Source organism: Danio rerio, chromosome 13 (assembly GCF_049306965.1).
Source record: "Danio rerio strain Tuebingen ecotype United States chromosome 13, GRCz12tu, whole genome shotgun sequence".
NCBI classification, from domain to species: Eukaryota; Metazoa; Chordata; class Actinopteri; order Cypriniformes; family Danionidae; genus Danio; species Danio rerio.
Genome location: NC_133188.1, coordinates 42917501 through 42932228, shown reverse-complemented (window position 1 = coordinate 42932228; position 14728 = coordinate 42917501). Strand labels below are relative to the sequence as shown.

Sequence of the window (14728 nt, the reverse complement as noted above, 5' to 3'; positions counted from 1 at the left end):
CATGCCTTGCTGTGATAGTGGACCCGTGTTAACATGTTTCCATCGATGTTAACATGTTTACATGTTGTTTAGTTACATGTACTCGCGTTAACGTGTTTCTACAAACTTTCCCGCTGATAGAATAGCTCTATGTTACTAAACGATGCTTCATCAGTTGCTCAAACCATGTTTTTTCTTAGTTCTAGACTCATGTCTACCTGTGCCTTTGGAGTCGTGTTAACTCGTGACCCATGCTCATACATGTAACGTAAATAAAGATTTTATCCAAAAAAAATGAATACAATGACGATATTATTATGCAACATATTATGTCTAATATATGTAATATATATTTCATATATAATATTATGCAACAGAATATTAATTGAAAATTGCAACATTTCAATGTATGATCTTGGTCACATCTGTATCAAGGTACTTATGAACATGATTTGGCTACATACGATAAAATTACTATAAGCTGCTAAGCCTACATCAATGCTTGATAGCTCAATTAGTTAGAACGTATGTTCCTTTCATGCGTCTCTTTTGTTAGTAGGTTCGAATCCACATACGAGTTTTGTTTATGCCTGATTTTTTTTAATTCTCTTTAAAATAAAATGGGGGGACTGCGATTTATAACGTTATTTAGCGGAACAACGTAGTCATTTAGCTATTCTGAGAAAATATCAGCTCGTGTAACTTTGTAGACACAGACTAACACGAGTCAATGGGACTATTATATTCTGATTGCATAATATTCTAATATTATGTTGCATAATATTATATATGAAATATATATTACATATATTAGGCATAATATGTTGCATAATAATATCGTCATTGTAATAATTTTTTTGGATAAAATCTTTATTTACGTTACATGTATGAGCATGGGTCACGAGTTAACACGACTCCAAAGGCACAGGTAGACATGAGTCTAGAACTAAGAAAAAACATGGTTTGAGCAACTGATGAAGCATCGTTTAGTAACATAGAGCTATTCTATCAGCGGGAAAGTTTGTAGAAACACGTTAACGCGAGTACATGTAACTAAACAACATGTAAACATGTTAACATCGATGGAAACATGTTAACACGGGTCCACTATCACAGCAAGGCATGTTTTAATTGACAAATATATTAAAACAGACCGCTTCGATTGTAGTTCTGGGTAGCTCAGTTAGATAAGTTGATGGATACATGTGCTAAACCTTTTCACTACACGGGTTCGAATCCTGTTAATGACATGTAAATTCTATTTTTTTTTTTATTTACTTTGGTTAAATACTGTTCTGCTACACAGATATTAAAATCAATAATGCACACAATGACACTGACACCAAGTAATAAGAATCTTTATTTGGTATGGACATGTTTTGTTGCTGTGAAAAAGTGACGAATCTGCCAATCTGCAAACGTGAATAGCTTACATCTGGAAAGGGACACCAGTTAACACGGTCACCAGTTAAACCGTAACACCGGCATTAATGGTATCAGTTCAGGGATGCTAGATGAACCCAGCGTTGTTTCAGAAGTTGGTTTTACAACCGAGCAAAGTGCCGAAGGCTCAAGTTCAACGTTAGAGGTAAGTGCGTTTACTTCAACTCTGAGTGCCGGTGACAATGCTGTAAGCCCGTCTGTTTTGAAGGAAAATACGGCTGTTGATAAGGAAAATGATGGTGTCGGTGGCAGTGTAGTTTTAAAAGAGAGTTGTTTAGAGTCGGAGGTGATTGCAGAGAATGAAAATAGTGATGAAAATATGGAGGACTGCGATGATAACTGTTCAGAGTTTTCGGAAATTGAGTGTAGTCAGTCGTTGGATGATGTTTATTCGGTAGAAGAATTGAATGCTTTTTTAGATTCAACTAAAGGAAAAAAGACTGACATAGTTAAGCACTTTCCCGATAGCAATAAATTTATTAAATCGGTGCTGATTGCTCAGAAGAATGTGGGCTATGAGGTACTTTCAAAACAAAAACGATTCCGATTGAGTAAGTTTGTAACAACGTTACGCAAAGCTCAAGAAGAACAAGGAAGAGTGTCAAAACGAAAAAAGTAAATCACATGGGAGAGGGATCTATTTTTATTTTTGTTTTACTTACCTGTTATTTCCTGTTTTCCCTTTCTATCTTCCCTGCAATGCAGATTCTTAAAGTAGGATCATTAAACATAAATGGGATGAGGGATGGGAGTAAAAGAGCTTTACTTGTTGAATTTCTTAAACTTAAAGATACCCATGTAACTTTTTTACAAGAAACTCATAGTGATCAAAAGAATGAATCTGAGATTAAGTTATGGTGGGAAGGAAAAACTGTATTTAGTCATGGTACAAATATCAGCGCAGGGGTAGCTATTTTGTTCTCAAAGTACTTAAATATAAATATTATATCAGAAGTAGAAATAGAGAAAGGACGTATTATGTTGGTAAAAGCTAAAGTAAACAATCAACTCTTTGAATTTATAAATATCTATGCTCCCAATAAATGCTCAGAAAAATTAGCAGTATTTAAGAAATTAAAAGATTTTTTAAATAGTTATACTTTGGAAGGATTTCTAATTGTGGGAGGAGATTGGAATTGCACTCTTAATTTTCTTTTAGATAGAAACAATCAAGAACCACATCCTGCATCGGCATCCTTTTTAAAAAGTTTCATAATTCAGAATGATTTGATAGATGTGTGGCGAGACCAAAATGCGGAAATAAAACATTATACATGGACTAAAATAAATCTGGGAATGATTAGTGTAGCAAGACTTGATCGGTTTTATGTAAAGTGTAGTGATAAAAACAGAGTAAGTGGGTGCAATATCTTTCCCTGTTGTTTATCAGACCATAATTTAATTACAGTCAGTATTGTTTTAACACAATCTAATTTTAAAAGCCCTTATTGGAAATTGAATACTGCTTTATTGAAAGAAAAACAGTTTTATGAAAAATTCAAATTATTTTGGGAGGAGTGGAGTTTTAGGAAAAAAGATTTTAAAAATTTATTACAATGGTGGGAGTTAGGAAAGATTCAAATAAAAATTTTCTGTCAACAATATACATGGTTTTCAACAAGAAAAATAAAACAAAAAATTTCGGAAATAGAGCATGAAATCTGTCATATTACGTCTGGCATGATACAGCATTCTGATTCATCTTCAGCAGTCTTTTTAAGTAAAAAAAATCAAGATTTAAAATCATTATTGCAAGTGCGGGCCAAAGGTGCTTTGATAAGATCTCGGTTTATGTCATTGCACGAGATGGATGCTCCTACTTCTTATTTTTTTAATTTAGAAAAAGTGTCAAAAAAACAAAATGAAATGTACTGTTTGAAGACCCCTAAAGGACTAAAGACTTTTGATCCAGAAAAAATGAGAAAGATTGCAGTGGATTTTTATTCAGACTTGTACAAGAAGGAAGAAACTAATATTGAGTGCATGTCACAAATAATGGAAAAAATCCCTACTCTTACTGAAACACAGCGTAAGTTTTTGGACAGTGCTATACCATATCAAGAATTAATGGATGCAGTAAAACAGATGAAAACGGGTCGAGCCCCGGGAATTGATGGACTGTCTATTGATTTTTACAAGTCTATGTGGAATATTATTGGAAATGATTTTTATGAAGTGATTCAAGAATGTTTTAAAGAAAAAAGTCTTCCTACAAGTTGTCAAAGAGCTGTCTTAACACTTTTGCCAAAAAAGGGGGATTTGAGTGATCTTAAAAACTGGAGGCCTGTGTCTGTTTTAACTACTGATTATAAGTTAATGGCCAAAGTGTTGGCTAATAGGTTAAAGACAGTACTTGGTGATTTAATACACCCAGATCAATCCTATTGTATCCCAGATAGAACAATTTATGACAACATTTTCATGGTAAGAGACATTTTAGATTATTCTAAACTAAATGATGTGAATGTTGGTTTTTTGTTTTTAGATCAAGAGAAAGCATTCGATAGAGTGGACCATGGTTTTTTATTTGAAACTATGAGAGCTTTTGGTTTTGGAAATGTTTTTATTTCTTGGATCAAACTTTTATACACAAATGCTTCATGTGTTTTAAAAATAGGTGGTAGCTTAAGTAAACCAGTAAGAATATTTAAAGGCATAAGACAAGGATGCCCTTTATCAGGCCAGCTTTATGCTTTGGCAGTAGAACCATTACTGTGTTTATTAAGAGATAATTTGTCTGATTTTAAACTTGATGATATATGCAATTCAGTTAAAGTAATAGCTTATGCAGATGACATCGCTGTTTTAGTAAAAAATCAAAAAGATGTTGATGTTGTTAAAAACAGCATCTCTTTATTTGAGAGGGCTTCATCTGCAAAGTTAAATTGGATTAAAACAGAGGCTTTTTGGTGCAATGAAAAAAGTATAATGAGGTTACCTGTTATTCCTGAAAATGTAAAATGGAAAAAACATGGTTTTAAGTATTTAGGTATTTTTTTGGGATCCGAATCGTATCAAAGAAATAATTGGGAAAATGTTAAAGAAAAAGTGTGTAATAGATTATCAAAATGGAATTGGATTTTACCACAACTTTCGTATAGGGGTAGAGTACTGGTTATAAATAACCTTGCTGCATCTGTTCTATGGCATAAATTAATTGTGTTAAATCCACCAGATGGTTTTATTAGAGAAATTCAAAAAGTGTTCATAGATTTTTTCTGGAATGGAAACCATTGGCTAAAAGAGACAATATTGTATCTACAATTAAATGAGGGTGGTCAAGGCCTCATGGACATTAAGTCCAAAGTAGCTGCTTTCAGATTGCAGACTGCACAAAAACTCCTTTATCAAAAGTCTCTAAACTGGACTGCTATTGCTTGCACCTTATTAAACAGAGTGGGACGGATGAATTTGAACAGACACCTTTTTTTAATGAATTTGAAAGATATTGATCTTAATGGGCTTTCTTCTTTTTATACATCAGTTCTAAATGCATGGCAAATATTTATAGTTAAAAGAGAACTGACCGAAGTAACACAAGAATGGGTACTTGAGGAACCATTAGTTTATAATCCTTTATTGGTTGAGATTTTGAAATCAAAGGCTTGTTCTACAAGATTAATTCAAGCAGGAATATGCAAAATTTGTCATTTAAGAATACAGGATAGTTGGATTTCTGCAGAAAAACTTGCTGAGAAAATCAATGTTCACTCTGTTAGGTTTATTGAAAAATTGTTATATGAGGTTCAAAAATTGTTTCCTGTAGTACCATTGCAAACAGAAGTAACTAAGACTGTATTTCCCAGGATTAGTGTAAAAGTAAATTTAGAAGATTGGCAGGAGGATGATACTAGATTACTTTCATTTAAAACACCGCAACTTGGTTTCTTTGATGAAATATCTAAAAAGTCATTCTATTGTCTTTGTGTTAAATTTTTAAATTTAAAATCTTTGAGAGAAATTCCAGAAACCAAATGGGGAAATTTTGTTGAAATTGGTACCACTCCAAAAGGATGTTGGAGGTCATTATATAAAGTACCAATTGAAAAAAGAAGCGGAGATTTACAATGGCGGATCTCTCATTGGATATTGGCAACAAATCGTTATAAGAATCATCTAAATCCGGTACAAGGAGATAAATGCATATTTTGTGGCCTTTCAGAAACAATGGCTCACCTATTTATTGGATGTTCAAGGCTTTTTAGATTGTTTGACATGTTGAGAGACTTGTGTCAGAACTTTGGTTTCATTTTTACTAATAGTCTTTTTATCTTTGGACCAAAATACAATGCTTTAAATAAGAAAAAAATTGTTTTAACAAATTTTCTATTAGGTAAGGCAAAACTGGCAGTATGGTTGACAAGAAAAAATAAAATACTGTTAGACAGCAATACTGATCCTTTGGACTTGTTCAGAATATTGGTAAAAAGCAGGCTAGTAATGGAGTATAAATATTATGAATTGGTGAATGATGTTGATTCTTTCTTTCTTGTATGGGGTGTTGAAAATATTTTATGTCAACCTAATGAAGAAGGAGGTTGTGATATATTGCTGTAAACTTGGTGGTATTAGTTTTTTATCATTGTTTTATTATTATTTATTTTGTGTGTTATTGTTTATTTTTTATTATTTTTTTGTGTGTATATACATGTTTTTGTAATAAGCTGTAATTGTTTTTAAACTGATACAGTTTTTGAACTGTTGTAATTAAAGAGTTGTTAAAAGTCTAAAGTCTCTCTCTCTCTCTCTCTCTCTCTCTCTCTCTCTCTCTCTCTCTCTCTCTCTCTCTCTCTCTCTCTCTCTCTCTCTCTCTCTCTCTCTCTCTCTCTCTCTCTCTCCGTCTCTTTTAGCTACTTAGACTTGATAAGCTCCACTACTTCATATCACAGTGCAGTCAGACACTTCTGTCCTGTTATATTAGTTGCTTTATGTTTTTCCTTGGATTTGATCTCAGTTGTTTGTTTCTCCGGAGATTCCACACTATGAGTCCACAGCGCCCCCTGCTGCTGCATCAGTCAACGTACTAGTACTAGACTACTACTGTTTGGAAAGCTAACCATACAGTAGCTTTAGAAAATACTGCTATATTGCAGTGATAATGCAAGAAACCAGCAAGTAATACTATGGCATTTTCCTAACATGTTAATGATTGTTTTTACGCAGGAATACATCGGATTACTGAATAATGTGTGGAGTGTGTACAATATGTTTCATTGATTGAAGGAATAATTTGTCTTTACATTGAATTACATCAAATCAGATTGATTTACAAATGTTTTTTTTTTTTGTTTTTTTTTACAGAAAAAAAATGCCAAGGCTATTTTATAACATTAAAAAGTTTGGTTACTATTTTACACTACTTGCATAGTAGTTAGAATTAATTTTAAATATACAATTTTCAATTTATTTGTAAACAATAATTTAGATATAATAAGTCCATTATTATTATTATTATTATTATTATTATTATTACTATTATTATTATTATTATTATTATTATTACATTAAATTTTATTTTTTCTTATAGAAATAATTAATAATAGTTTGTTACATAAACAGTATTAAAATAAAATTATCTCTGTATAATCATTCAAAAATATTATTAATAATTTAATTTGCATGATTAAAAACAGTGTATGTCATTAATTATGCACAATGTGAATGTTAAAAAATAATAAAGACAAACATCATTTTGTAATGTTTTTTTATTTTGATTTTAAATATGTTACATTTCCTATAAATTAATAAATCAGAATTTAACTAAACATTATATACTTTTTAATTCATTCATTCATTCATTTATTCATTAATATCTATGTATGTGTTCTCCCAGCAGATGTCCCTGTTGTTTTAATGATTATAGTCTTTAACTTTGCATTGTTATTTTAATGATGAGCCCACTATATGTGAGATATCATTACTTATGAGAGATACAGAAGAAAAGAACACTGATATATAGAGGTACAGTAGAACAAACATCTCTTATATAAAAAGCAATAGAAATCAGGTACAGTATAACACTTCTTACAAATATATATATATATATATATATATATATATATATATATATATATATATATATATATATATATATATATATATATGTATATATATGTGTATATATATATGTATGTATATATATATATATATATATATATATATATATATATATATATATATATATATATATATATATATATATATATATATATAAACAGATCTTTTATTTATATTGTCTCACTCAAAATACAACACTGTTGCATATGAAAGCATAAATGTGGCCATTTGTGAAGGATTACGCTCACAGTTTGAGATCTGAGCAAAACAGCAGTAAAGGAGACAGTATGATTATGATTTACATCCTTCAGCAGTTTTTACACAATAAAAGCTGACATGTTTGCAGAGTGGCATTAAATAAGGCTTAAAAATGTGTCTGTAATGTTGAAATAGTAAATTGTGAAAGAGATTCATTATAGTTTAGAGGCCATATAGATTAAATAATTGGCATTTATGTAATAGTTTTAATCCAGATCTCTGGAATATTATTATCATTGTTGTTGTTGTTTATCATAATTTATTCTATGCAAATAATTTAATTATGAATATCAAATGTATTAGATGTAAAAGTTTGTAATTATTATTATTTTAGTCATTTAAACTTAAATTCTAATACAGTTGGGTTTATATCATTTATAAAGAATAATAATTTTTTTTGTAATGATGTAATGTTTTAATTGATACAAATATTATCATCATAATATTTAATATAGGTATTTATACAGTTTATTTGTAAGATTACTAAACATTTTAATTATCAGTTTTATTTTAATGATTTTATTTATTTTCATTTTCCTTTTTATTTGTAAATGATGGTAGTTTTATTGCTGCTATTTTGTTGATATGTTTATTTTAAAATACAATGATTTCATTTTATTTTACAGTTTTGTTAATGATGGTTTTATTTTCAATTTCAATGTACACAAAAAAGCTATTATTAGTATCAATAAAAAGTAATACAAATATTTCTCCATGATAAATAGGTTAAATAAATTGCTAATGTGCTGTATGTTTACCTGTGAGGGTGAGCGTTTTCCATTAAGATAAAAGGGAGGTTGTTCATCATTGCATTTGTCTTAAATAAACCGAATATTGTTCACGTTGTCTTACAGCAGATGTAACTGCTCCAGTGTTGTTATTGTTATCATTATGAGTGACAGTATAAGGATGTCATTTATTGGACTTGCTCACTGAACTGTTTCATTCATCTTCCTGCTGACCTGACCTGCAGATTTTAATATGAAAAAGTACTGAAGACTGTTAGTTTCAGCACGCCTCATCAGACACTTTGATGGAGTTTGGTTTCTCTGTTGTTTTACTTGCATCAGCTCTTTTCTTAGAGGCTGGAAAAAGTCAGCAGGATGAAATTAATACATTTAAAATGAAATCATAATTTTCTGAGGTTTGTATGATGTTTGACCTGCCCTGACAGGACAATTATAACACAAATCCTTCCCCACATCATTTAAAATAAGTCTGTATCATATTAAATCATAAATAATGTTAAAATAGTACAATTATAGAGGAAAATTTGTAAATAGTTAAATGAGTTTTTTCCTTGTATCAGTTAAGATTGCATTATAGTGAATGGAAGTGACATAATTCATGTGTGGGAATTAAAATGAATGTTTTATGAACAGACCACCATTTTTCAAACTAATGAAAGCTATTGATTGCTATTTCAATCGACTGACCCCATTATTATTATTTTTTGTTACCTCAGATGTATCAGTATTCGGATTATTTAATTGTCTGTTGTTCCTACAAGCATCTACTACTGTAGATAGAAGATCATTGTGGTAAATCCTAAAAAAAAAGGGTGAAATCATATTTTCTAGTAAAACATTATTCTGTAGTCTTTGTTTTAATCCCAGTTTAGAGAATTTCCACTGCACTGAATGGCAAAGAAATATATTTTTATTTCATAATATACAGTGCCCAGCATATATAAGCACACCCCTTGCAATTCTATCTTTTTAAATTCATAATTTAAATATGAAGCTATATAATATTATACTTGTATACATTAGATTAGTCAGTTCTGAAGCCAAATATGGAGCTTATCTAACAAACATTTATGATAACTTATGACAACGGTCCAAAAACCACACAAATTTAAATGTCATAAAAAAATATTAAATACAAATTTAAAGAGGAGGAAAAATCTAGAGAAGCAAAAAAATAGAAAAATCTAGTTGAAATTTTGAAGGTTGTACTTTTTTGGGAATATTTTGCTTGAAATTAATTGTATCATCCTTCAGTGTCTAAATGTATTTACTGACTAAAAAAAAAAAAAAAAAATATATATATATATATATATATATATATATATATATATATATATATATATATATATATATATAATAATAAATCTGTTCTGTTTAAATGCACGAACATACCTTGCCAGCATGTTGCAATGCGGAAAACTACACAGTATTACGTTAAAAGAGATTACGTTACTTTAAAAAAAGTGAGGAAACCAGTTACCTTAAACGCCATAAGTTGACTGTACTTTAAAAAAGTGAGGAAACTCCTCTTAACCTGGAACTATGCACATGATTGATTTCCTTAATAATTTTAGGGCAACAGATTTACTCCTTTTAGAAAGAAAGTCAACTAATCAATTAAAGCCACAGGTTTACTCACCTTTTTAAGTAAAGTCAACTAATCGCTTTACACAGCGCTGCTCAATGTTTATTCAGTATTCTGCTGCGAATAAAAAGGAAATTAAGAAATCTTTTGTAGCATTATAAATGTATTGAGTCACTTTTTGCAGAATATCATTGCACCTTGTGTATAATCTATATACACTGTAAAAATGTCATCTGTATATCGTTATTCACAGTATTTCTCTGTCTATATAAGGACATGTATTGCATTATGACTGAATTTTGATATTGAAAAATCAACTAAGCAGTTTACAAAGTGACTTTTATTGACTTTTTTGTAGAAACTATATAGCTTTAGAAATAATATATAGGGGATTAAATAACAGAAAGAGTACTGGCAGTTTATCACTAGGTTTTTGCTTCATAATTCACAACACCAACTCACACAATACGTATATCAAACTACTGATTTTTTAACATCCAAAAGTTGTTGTAGGAAAATCAAGGACCCATAATGCAATTCAAAAACACAAATAAATAGGGAAAAACATTTTAATAGCATAAGTGCATTCTAAAGTGAGATTTTTTAAAGGGATAGAAACAGTACCAAAGAACAAAACATTTCCTCACCATTTTCACACTCAAGAGGTTCTAAACGTTTTTTTTTTTTTTTTTTTTTTTTTTTCCTTTGAACACAAACAGTTATATTCTGAGGAATGTTGGGAAAAAGCAGCTATTGACAACCATAGTATTTTAATAATTGATGGTGTAGCAACGGAGGTGGAAATCCAAAAACAGCTATTCATTTGGATAGTCATACAGGCATAGGTCAGAAGAAGCAGACAGCAATGGTTAGGGCAGAGAGAATGCAATCATAATCCAAAAACAGGAAGGAAAAAACAAACCAGACAGGAACAAAACAACCAGGAAAAAAAAAGTGGCTTGGAAAAGTTCCTGACATGAAACAATGGCTGTTTCTCAATATGCGTTCTTCAGCGATCTTGCGTCCTCGTGTTATCATGTAACGTCATCATCAACTGCCAAAGTTCAGTTCCAAAATCTCAGGACTGCAAGAATGGAGGATGCGTGAAAGATCCTGGATGTGTTCTTGAAATCGAGGATGCGTCAATGCAGACTTGAGCGCAAAACTCGCTCGAAAAGTCCCAGAAGCCCCAGAGTTGGGAAGCACAGCATTATACTTTATAGCTGTTGAATATTAAAGTTCAGAGATATAACTTATTCATCTCTGGAGTTTCCCTAAATGAGGCAGTGAAAGTAAACATTCACAATGAAAATCTTAAATGCGTGGTCATGTGACCATCAGGAAGAATGCAGCACTGAATGATGCACTCATTCAGCCGCTAAAATGATGGACACTTCACACACTCAACGACCGCAGGTTTGCTTACGTAGCGGAGGGGGCGGAGCTATCCGATGCACATGTTGAATAACTTTATTTATTTTGAATGGTGAAAGCAAAATTCTCCTACGAGAGTGATTATAGTGCCTCCCGATGGTGAATGCAGCAATACTCACGGCAGGTATTATTTGATAATTCGTCGTTTATTTCACTGATTTGGCAACCGTCAAACGTCATCAGGGAAACAGTTTGAGTTTCCGCTTAGTAAAAAAACATTAGTGTGCCATTTGGAACGCCACTACATACATATACTATCCTGTTGAGTGTGTAAGTGCATTAGTACAGAGTGCATGAGTGCATAGTGTATAGTGTGCCATTTGGGACGCAGCTATATCCCAAGTTTGTTCTTCTGCGGTACCTTAGCAAGACCAGTCTTCACAAGAACACAAGTACGTTCTAAGCACTCTTGGATTTGAGAAACACTGAAAATCCCGCAATCTGTGTGTGTGAGTGTGATGGTTAAATAGTGTGTCTAATGTGCTGCTGCTGTGTCATAGTGATCAGTGTTCATTGGTAAACTGTTTTAGCTGTGAGATGCAAAGCAGGGTGAATGGCTGGATTAGTGTTTTCCAGCGATCTGCTAGAGCTAGATCGCTGGTGATCATAGCAAGTATGAACAAAATATACTATTTTAGTAAATGACTTTTGCTTTGTGTTTAACAGAAGAAATAAACTCAAACAGGTTTGGAACACCACTTTTTTCTTTAGATGAATATTCCTTAATAACCTTTTGTGTTTTTTTTTTTTTTAGATTGCTCAAATTAAGTAAAGTATTATTCATGTCATGTTTTTCCAAATGTTTTAAATACCATAAAGGTTTGGATAAACATGAAGAAATTTAGCTCGTGAACTCCCCCTTTAACAGTCATAGGATAAGAAAAAGCCCCTCCAGCCTCCACAGAGGCAGCGCTCAGTGTTTCTGCCCACACGTGTGACTCGAGGAGGAGCTCTGAAGTGTGGGAGGATCTCTGATGTTTTGCATGCTCATCCATATTACAATCTCTCCTTTCACCGCCTTCATTGATTATGCTCGAATGAATTTTCAATACAGCCTTCACCTATATAATGATGAAAGTGTAGTTCTAAAGGCATCTGAACAGTGAGAATGCACTCCTGCAACCTGGAGAGTCACGTTCAAGAATGCAGTTGCTTCTTTTCTTCGGTGTGTAGTAAATAATAGATCAGTTGTCGTGACAGAGCGAGGCTTTCCCTCCACCCACTCAAATAATGGTGAGCTTCCCAGCAACAAACACACACGCACAGTTCCCCCACAGTATGCAAATGACTGCGGTAATATAAGTGTTCTTTGTAAACTTGAATGCTTTTTTTGCATGTGCTGATTTGTAGTATGCTTTTTAAAGGCCTCTTGTGGCATTTTCTTTATCAGATCCAAACAGATTTTCTTTTTTTTTTGCAAGAATATAATGACCAGTTTGTTATTTTAATGGCATGCATCTGACTAACAATATTAATTTTGTGTTTACTAGATGTCTAAACATAGACGGTTTGGGTAAAACAAGGCCAAATTTGTGCTCTTATGAAAAAGAATGTCTAAGAATAGCCCAAACTTTTGTCTGTCACAGACCGAGACAGGTGAATGTGTGTATAATGTGCATTATGTGTGACTACAGTTTCACTTTACTGTAAAAAATCTTTTGTTGACGCAACTTATAAAATTTGCTTATTTAGAAAATTTTTATTAGTGGCGAGGCAGTGGCGCAGTAGGTCGCTGAAAGAAGGACGCTGGTTCGAACCTCGGCTCAGTTGGCGTTTCTGTGTGGAGTTTGCATGTTCTCCCTGCCTTTGCTTGGGTTTCCTCCGGGTGCTCCGGTTTCCCCCACAGTCCAAAGACATGCGGTACAGGCGAATTAGGTTGGCTAAATTGTCCGTATGAGTGTGTGTGTGAATGTGTGTGTGGATGTTTCCCAGAGATGGGTTGCGGTTGGAAGGGCATCCGCTGCGTAAAAACTTGCTGGATAAGTTGGCGGTTCATTCCGCTGTGGCGACCCCGGATTAATAAAGGGATTAAGCCGACAAGAAAATGAATGAATAAACCACTAGTTCAGCCCAGTTCACCTAACCAAAGTATTCAAAACTGCACTTTAGTCTGCTGAACTTATTGAATTCAGTTTGTTACGTTCTCCAAACGTTGTATGGCTCCACAAAGCAAGCCAGACCCATAAATTAAATTAAATTAAATTAAATTAAATTAAATTAAATTTAATTTAATTTAATTTAATTTAATTTAATTTAATTTAATTTAATTTAATTGGACACCTCCAAAATTAATAAGGAGCCCGGAGTCTCATCTCCCCTTTAAAAGGAAAACAACAACAAAGACGATTGACAAAAGATATAACGTAAAGTCAAATTTATTTGACAATTTTACTTTAAAGGAGACATAAAAATCTTGCGGAGGTAAAGCCAAAATAACAAATAAAAACTCAACAACTAACTAAGTATTAAACCCTCTTACTGCACATAAATTAAAACAAATTTAACAGCATTCACTTTACTCCCCACTGACCACAAAACATGAGAAAACTGCATCTCCATACATTAATGTCAATAGTTTAATAGTCAACATTCATTGTTAAATTCGACAATATCGCAGAGCAAATGTAACGTAAGTTTTCACAAATAAACAAAACAATCCGGAAGAGAGGAGACTCTCCAAACGATCTTCCTGTTTGGTTTAAATGGACTTCACCAACACTCCGGCAAACTTCCATGTTTTGACACCTGGTTCAACGCACTTGTACGCTCATAATGAAACCAGTCGGAAAGGCAGCGGAGAGAAGAGAACCATGCACAGCAAAAAAGATATACAGTTGAAGTCAGAATTATTAGCCCCTCTTTGAATTTTTTTTCACTTTTTAAATATTTCCTAAATGATGTTTAACAGAGCAAGGACATTTTTACAGTATGTCTGATTTTATTTTTTATTCTAGGGAAAGTCTTATTTGTTTTATTTCAGCTAGAATAAAAGCAGTTTTTAATTTGTTTAACGCCATTTTAAGGAAATTATTAGCCCCCTTAAAGGTGCAGTAGGTGATTTTCCGCAATGCTAACATCTCAGCATAAATCTCTAAATCAAAGTCCCTCCCCTGCCATCTAGAGCCACGCTTCCTTAAACACAAGCACAGCAAAAGAACCCTCTCTCATGTGTTAAAAGTGACTAGTGCTTGTCCAAGCCAAACTGACATGCGCTTTCAGAGTG

The 14728-nt window shown here is 32.3% G+C and overlaps 1 protein-coding gene across 3 annotated transcripts in view; it reads left to right on the top strand.

Moving 5' to 3' along the window:
• Positions 1-14728, top strand: part of slc35f3b (solute carrier family 35 member F3b) — a 162535-nt gene that overhangs the window by 83826 nt on the left and 63981 nt on the right. Inside the window, exon 1 of one of the 3 annotated variants that reach the window (XM_021480892.3) lies at positions 1430-1567. The exons of the other annotated variants lie outside the window; for them this stretch is intronic. The gene's annotated coding sequence lies outside the window, so the exon portion shown is untranslated. Of the gene's footprint in view, positions 1-1429; positions 1568-14728 lie in introns of those variants that run through there. 3 annotated transcript variants of the gene reach the window in all.